Below are 8089 nucleotides of genomic sequence, written 5' to 3'. Positions count from 1 at the left end.
GAGAGAGAGAGAGAGAGAGAGAGAGAGAGAGAGAGAGAGAGAGAGAGAGAGAGAGAGAGAAACCTAGCTTTACTAATCTCCCTATTTGTAACCGGGAAAAACAAGGAAGCGGTAAGCAACCGAGTGTTTTGGAAAGCAAATCCGGTTGAACCCTCATTCAACCCCAATTCTCCAAACCCACATGACCATTCCTTTCTGCCCTTCCCACCCTATTAAAAGCTAAGCGCCTGGCAATTAAAATTGGCTGCAACTGATACTGCTTAACTCTGCTGCCCTTCCATCGGGGGGGGGGGAGGGAAACCCCCAAACCCTCTATCACCCGTGCAGCTCCACTGCCCTATCTTCCCCCCTTCCTTTCAAACTTTCCTCCGGGTCTCTCACTTTCTACGTTACCCCGGCACATCGCCACTCTCTCCATCCGCCAAGCCCCCCTTCTCTTCTCTTCCACCCCAATTCTCCCCTTAGGCCCTTCCGCTTCCAATTTGAACACTTTGAAAAACCTCCCTCCGGCACACGTCTCAAGTCCAATCCACCCCCCCCCGCAACCCCCGCCACCTCCCACGTCCTCACCACGGCGCTCACGGGAGTCCAGCCCTCCCTGCAGCCACATGCCACCAGCCCCCTTCCCCTCCACACCCTCAGCCTCTCCCTCCGGCTCCTACCCCTTCCCGGGCGCTGGCTCGCAGCCCCGCTCCCCACCTCGGCCTCTCTTCTGCCCCTGGCCTGGGCCGGCCCGGGCCCTTGTTTACGCCCCTGCCCGGGCTCGCACTCCGGCGCCCCGACCCCTGCCCTCTCCCACAGTTGCCATCTCCCCTGCACGCCCCCCTCGGCCGCTCCCCTTCCCCCACCTCGCAGCGTCCCGTCACCTCCCTCTCCGGAGGTCCTCCGGGCTGGACGTCGCCACCGCCTCCCCCTTCCACTTTCCTTCCCCGAGCCCTCGGCGGCCCCGCCCGGCCCCGCCCCGTCCCACTCGACTCCCCCTCCCCACGCCGGCCGGCCGCCCCGCCGCCTCACTCTCGGCTCAGCCTCGGCGCCGCCATGTTGGATCCATCCGCGCCGCTCTCCCGGGCCTGCGCCTCACGGAGCCGCATCCGGGCTCCAGCCGCCGTCGCCGCCTCCGCCGCCGCCGCCGCCGCGGGCGTGGGGGAGGGGAGGGCCGGGCGGGGGTGGCTGCATCCTGCACAGCGCCTCCCGGAACCTGGCCGGTTAGCGTCGGCTTCGAGACCATAACGAGGCATGAGCGGAGGAGCCATACTAGGTGAGGGCAGCCTGGCAGCGGCATGGAGCCGGGAGTGGAATAGCTTCACGTCGGCAAGAGAGGCTGGAGACTGGCAGCCATCTTGCTTAGGGGCAAGCTGGCAGCGCAGGGTTCCCCGAACGGCGGCGGCGGGGAGGTTCTAAGAAGCGGAGAGGCAACGTATTTGGAGGTGGAAGCCTTGGTGGCGCCCGAGCTGGCTGGTACCGGGCTCGAAGGCCCTCGGGAGAGAGGGGCTGGCGGCCATGATGCATAAGGGCGGAATCGTCCCGGGGTCGGACTGCCCGGTGAGCCGAGGTGAAAGGTCACGATCTGGAGTTAACCTTTGCCTTGAACTTCCTGTCACCCTGACGTTCTGAAACCCGGACCTCGCAGCCGCGCTTCTCACCCTCTCTCGGAATTCATCCCTTCAGTGTTCTCCTTTTGAGCTCCCATTTTCGGGTCGGATGGTCGCCTCAGCTGACGGGTGAAGGGCGGCTGAGGATTGAATCGGGGGTTGGGGTGGGATGGGCTCGAGTGTGTTCCCGAGCTGCCGAGAGCCTGGTGTGGCTAGAGGAAGAGGTGATACGAAGGGCTGTGAGAGAGGGAGCTGTGACGCAAGACCTTGCAAATGTATTTTATCCTAAGGGCAGTTGAAGAGGCTTTGAAGGGTCTAAACCGAGGTGTGAACAGTTAGCTGTATTTGTATTGTAGAGAGATCGCAGCTTGCCAGGTCTGGGCATGTTAGTGCTGGCCTGAAGCCCGAGGCAGGAGGATTACTTGAGCCCTGGAGATGGAGACCAGTTTGGACTTAATTTAAGCGAAGAGGACCGCCAGGATGTTGGCACTGTGGAAGAATGCATTCTTAGCACGGTTAGACCTGGAGTTCGGTCCCGGGGAGTGGGGCTGGGTAGGGAGAGAGATCACTTATGAAGCTAAGGAAGAGACGGTGGCGATGTGTAGGTAGAAAGGCATGTGTTGGATAAGGAAATATGAGTGTTCTGGCTTGAATGACTGAGTTACGTTATTTTTAGTTTCGAGAGAGATCTGCGGGATATCTTTTAGGCAAGTAAATATGAATTGGTGTGGTTTGAAACCAAGAAAGTTTAAAGTGTGCTTGCGCACATATGGATATTCTTGGAACCATGAGAGAGAAAAATGGCCTAAAGAGGAGGATGTGTGCATTCGAGGAGTGAGGTGAGGGAAGGAAGCAGAAAATAGGACAGCGAGGAGGCACAGACAGGAAGGCAGGCAGAGGGGGAAAGTATCCAGTAACCTTGTTACAAGTATCAAGTGTAACCGATTTGGTAAGATGTGGACCAAAATGTGTGGTTTGGGATGTGGAAGAAAGAAAGGTCACTAGGTAAACTTGGAGAAAGCTGATACATAGAGGTATAGGGCAACAACCGGATCCAAGTGGAAAGCTACAATGTATAAAAACAGTTTTGTGGCCACTCTGGCTAACTAAGGTTTGTAATCCCAGCATTCAAGAAGCGGAAGGATGCGATTTGAGGCAAAATGGGACCTACTTAGTGAACAACAGACCAGCCAGACCCAGTCATAAAAAGTCAAAAGTAAAAAGCCCTTTTTTGTCAGTGTTTATTGTGGAAAAAAAAGGGGGGGGGGTGCTATCAGCACGTTGTTGTGTGGAGGAGAATTTAAAAGAAAGGGGAAGGTTTTCACCAGTTAGTGGTGATACATACCTTTAATTCCAGAGGCAGAAACAGGCAGATCTCTGAGTCAGGGCCAGCCTGGTCTACAGAGTTGAGTTCCAGGACAGCCAGGGCCACATAGAGAAACCCTGCCTCAAACAAGAAGGAAGGGGGGGGGGGGAGGAATGAATTTGAGGTAATTTGATCCTCCCAGGTGACTGGGCTGTACATTAGCAAGACCTTTGTCAGTAGCTTATCCAAGATAGAATGACTATAGAATGACAGTTACCAAGAAAACTGACAAGCAGGCTGGGGAAGAAATGCTCAGGGCCACCAGAGCTACACAGAGAAAACCTGGGGTTTTTTGAGGGGTGGGGGGTTCTTGTTTTTTAAAAACTGTAATGTTGTAGTGAAAGAGAATGCTCATGGCGATTAGGGTAGGAGAGACCTTTGTCTTCAAAAAAAAAAAAAAATCCATATAGAGGAATTTTGTTGTTGTTTGGTTTGATTTCTTTTTTTGCTTTTTTTTTTTTTTTTTTTTTTTTTTTTTGCTTTTGTCTTTTGAGACAACAACCAGGTTGTGATCCACCAGCCTCAGCCTCCTGAGTTCTGGGATTAAAGGCATGTGCTACTGTGTGTGTGTGTGTGTGTGTGTGTGTGTGTGTATTACTGTCTTATGAGGAACTGAAAGGATAGCTCAGCAGTTGAGAGACTGAATTCAAGAACACTTTGGATATCAGCTCCAGTTTCAGAGGATCTGGTACATTCTGCTGGTCTCTAAAGGCCCCTGCATACATGTGCACATACATACACATAAATATGTTTAAAAGCTATATAATCTATGATCTAGCTAGGTCACTTCTGATCTCTAAAGGAATCTAAGCATAGTAGGGAGATCCCTGTGCATCCATGTTCATTTGTTGTAGTGCTAGTCACAATATTTATGTTTTGGACTTCACCTAATGCCCACCAACAGGTAAAGGGCTAAAGGGAATGGGATTTTATTTTGTCAAAAAGAATGAAGTCCTCTCATTTGAAGGAAGATGAGTGGCACTGGAGAGTATTGTGTTTTGTAAAAGTCAGATTCAAACATATTTTTTTCTCATATGCTGAGTCTAGATTTGAATATAAATACAGCATGACCGTAGAACTTTGGTGTAAAAGAGAGGAGGAGGGAAGGGGAACTCAAGAGACGAGGAGAAAATGACTATGAGCGAAGTATACAGTGTGCTTGTGTGATGATGTCTTGGTGAAACCCATTTTTTTTTTTTTTTTTTTTTCTTTTTCAAATTGACTCAGAAACTCTGTAACTTTAACTGTCCTGTAAATCACTCTGTAGAGCAGGCTGGCCTTGAACTAAAAAGATCAGCCTGCCTGTGCCTGTAGAGTGCTGGGATTGAGGCTATGAGGCACCACAACCAGCAGAGACCCATTAGTGTAGGTGAGCACGGCTCACACACCTCGGGGTCCATAGTCACTCATATATGCTTATAGAACTAAGTGTCTCTATCCTTCTCTCCAGTAGTAAGTGTACCAGTTTTCAAGAGGGTTTTTTCCTTATTGACACTCTTCTGTACCCATGGGAAAGACTTTGCCTACTCTAGCTGTTTCAATTTTTTAAAATTATTTTTAGTTTGTGTATATGGCAAATATAAAATGTTTGCCTGCATTTGTGTATGTGTGCCACATGTGTGCCTGGCGCCTGCAGAGACAAGATGTTAGATTCCCTGACATTGGAGTTGCAGATGGTCATACTGCTACAGCAGTAAGATGACACACACCTTTAATCCAAGCACTCCAGAGGTAGAGGCAGGCTGAAGCCAGTCAGGGACACACTGTGAGACCTTGTCTCAAGGATGCTAGGAGCTATCAGTAACAAAGATATAAGGGCTTTAAAGATGCCTGTGAGCAAAGGTACTTGCTGCCAAGCCTAATGAACTGAGATTGGTCACCTGAGCCAACAGCTTCTGAAAATTGTCCTCTAACCTCCACATGTATGCTGTGGTATACACACACTCACACATATACATGTATATAGGCATACATTAAAATATAATAAAGAAATCAGTAACATAGTGTTAGTGGCTTTTTAATAAGTGTGTTACAGTTTTCCTCTTACCCAGCTAGCTTCCAAATAATTGAGACTGGACTATTCTATTTATTTATCAAGTTTTAATGGCACAACTGAGTGGTATTGCTCTATTTTCATCCTCTAAGCTAATCTTGCTGCCTCCCAGCCAAAATCCCAGAAATACTTGCATTTTATGGCTTTCTCTGCTCAAGCTGTTTTCTCCTGCTTTCTCTTGGACTCTGTCCCTGCTCCACCCTCTGCCCTAGCTAGGAGGAAGTCCAGTGTAGAGAGACTCTCTTATAAGAATCACCCATCGGACTGGTGAGATGGCTCAGCGGGTAAGAGCGCCCGACTGCTCTTCCAAAGGTGCAGAGTTCAAATCCCAGCAACCACATGGTGGCTCACAATCATCCACAACGAGATATGACTCCCTCTTCTGGTGTGTCTGAAGACAGCTATAGTATGCTTACATTAAATAAATAAATCTTTTAAAAAAAAAAAAAAAAAGAATCACCTGTCAATGAAAAAGCCAATGGCCAATGAGCTGAGACAGAAAATAAGAGGTAGGACACTGGCAGGAAGAGAGAATATTCTAGAAAAATAGAGAATAAAAGGAGACACAGACATTCAAGAGATTTGAGGGAGACACTGAGGAGACTGGAAGGAAAGCAGGCCAGGACTGAAGAGGTAACTAACCAAGTGGTAGACACAGAATATTTTAAATGGATTAAATTAGTTACAAGCTAGTCAGGGGATGAGACAAAGCTTTTGGCAGAAGCATTTATTAATATAAGTCTCTGAGTCATCATTCTGGGAGCAGGGGCTAAGAGGGAAAACAGTTTTGTTTTTTAATAGTCCAGCCCTATCCTCTTCCCTGCTCAATCATTGGCTGATCAGCTTTTTTATTGACCAGTGAGGGAATAATTGGGGAGTAATATTTACGTTTACAACAGTGAAACAAGATATTCTCAGAATAAGGATTACAACCAGATATGGGAGCACAGAAATCCGCATTTGAATAATGCAGGTCTAATCTTAAACACTGCACAGTAGCATCATGCCTACAACACAGGACAGGACAGAGGACATAGCTCAGTTGCTGGAGCATTTCCCCGGTGTCAACAAGACCCTGATTTCAACACCCACAGTGAGAAAAGAGAGACTGTGAAACAAACCAAAGAAAGCCCTCCCCCGCACCCCCCCTCAGGGTTTCTCTGTGTAGCCCTGACTGTCCTGGAACTCACTCTGTAGACCAGGCTGGCCTCAAACTCAGAAATCCACCTGCCACTGCCTGGCTCAAAGAAAGTTTTAATGTTGTTTATTTGTAGGTTTTGAGACAAGGTCTTTCTATGTATCCCTGGGTGCCTGGAACTCAATATGTGTACCAGGTTGACCCCAAATTCAAAAGAGTTCCGCCTGACTCTAGCTCTCTATTTCTGAGATTAAAGGGTATGTGCCACCTTGATAAACCAAAAGAAAATTAGTGGGCTGGTGAGATGGCTCAGTGGTTAAGAGCACCCGACTGCTCTTCCAAAGGTCTTGAGTTCAAATCCCAGCAACCACGTGGTGGCTCACAACCATCCACAACGAAATTTGACTCCCTCTTCTGGAGTGTCTGAAGACAGCTACAGTGTACTTACATATAGTAAATAAATAAATCTTTTTTAAAAAAAAGAAAAAGAAAAGAAAATTAGTATTAGATATAGTTGGCTTGAATCAAAAATAAATAGAAGAAATAAAGAAAGGCACATTGTCTTGGCACTTGGGAGGTTGAGGAAAGAGAATCAGAAGTTCAACTTTTTTGTACATAGTTTGGGGCAAGCTAAGGTTCAAGACATATACCTTGTCTCAATAAAATAATCGGTGTACAGGTCCTGATGGAACAGGCCAGTAATCCCCCGTACTCTAGAAGCTGAGATGGGAGAATCACAAGGTCTGGGCAACTTGGTGAGGCCTACTCAGAAATTATAACAAGCAAGCCTGGGGCTGGAGCACACAGCATTGGAGCAGTGGCTCTTCTTCATCAGGTTCAGTTCCCACAGCTCAGTGAAAACAATGCTAACTAAGGACCTGGGCTAGGTTGCCAAGAAGTGGAGGAGGGGGCCGTATGCTTTGCAGAGTTTCTCTTTATACCTTTTAAATTTTAATCAGGCCTGTGTTACTCAAAAGTACTTTTCCCCCTTGAGACAGGGTCTCAGTATGTAACCCTGGATCACCTTGAATTAACTATTTAAACCAGTCTGGCCTTGCTGCCTCCCTTCATCTGAGTGCTGGATTAAAGGTCTGTGATAGTCATGCCCAGTCTTGTAACATAACATTTTATTTGTCTGGCCCTTTAAAGAACCCTAAGCCCTTTAGTGTTGGTTGCATCTTGGAATTCTGGGAACAGGAGGGCATTAAAAAATAACAAAACCTGCAGAGGCTGGCAGAAAGGGAATAAGATTCAGGTGTGGGACTGCGGAGGTTCCAGGAGACAAAAGAATACGGTCAGATCAGAAAAGAAGTCTGTTGATGAGAGCTGAGCCAGAGAAGATATTGTTAGGAGACAGGAGAACTCACAAAGTAGTAAATAAAGGGAAAGTAACAGTAAAAGCTACAAGTAGAGCCCAAAGTGGGGCAATTTGTAGGAAAAAGAAACATTAAAAGACAAGTGTCACCAATGTGGCAGTGTCACCATGGGAGGCTTGCTTTCAAGTACAGTAAAGCAGAAGTGGGGGGGAGGAACGGAGAGAGAATTTGTTTCAAAAGCCAACGGTGTTTTGCTGAGGCTGTTTCTGGGACATGCTTCCCATGGTTTTTAGCAGCAGGTCCTAGTCATCATCTCCTCCTCCCTCCCCCCTCCTCTTTTTTTATGTTGCTGCTGCTGTTTTTCCTCATTTCAGGGTATTTTGTTTATAAAAGACTAGCTGAGCAACTGGAAAAAAATTAAGGTGGAATTAAAGAAGCTTAGTATTAAAAAAAAAAAAAAAAAGTAAGGAAAACAACAAATAGATTCATTCCCAGTGACTGAACCAGAGAGAGGAAGTTTCCCCCAGGTAGAAGGAGGGGGGAGAACTATCAAAAGGCAGTCCAAGGAGCTGGAGAGATGGCTCAGCGGTTAAGAGCACTGACTGCTCTTCTGGAGGTCCTGAG

General features: G+C 47.7%; 1 protein-coding gene across 4 annotated transcripts in view; it reads right to left on the bottom strand.

Annotated features, from left to right (window-relative positions):
• Dedd (death effector domain containing) overlaps positions 1-1136 on the bottom strand; it is a 13363-nt gene extending 12227 nt beyond the window's left edge. For 2 of the 4 annotated variants that reach the window (XM_029539208.1, XM_029539211.1), the window contains exon 1: positions 1015-1136. The gene's annotated coding sequence lies outside the window, so the exon portion shown is untranslated. Of the gene's footprint in view, positions 1-848; positions 930-1014 lie in introns of those variants that run through there. The other 2 variants (XM_029539210.1, XM_029539212.1) reach the window with 2 other exon arrangements.
• Positions 1137-8089: the final 6953 nt, after the last annotated feature.

This window comes from Mus pahari, chromosome 5, assembly GCF_900095145.1.
Source record: "Mus pahari chromosome 5, PAHARI_EIJ_v1.1, whole genome shotgun sequence".
NCBI classification, from domain to species: Eukaryota; Metazoa; Chordata; class Mammalia; order Rodentia; family Muridae; genus Mus; species Mus pahari.
Note: the sequence above shows the minus strand (reverse complement) of the source record. Positions and strands in the feature narration are given on the sequence as shown.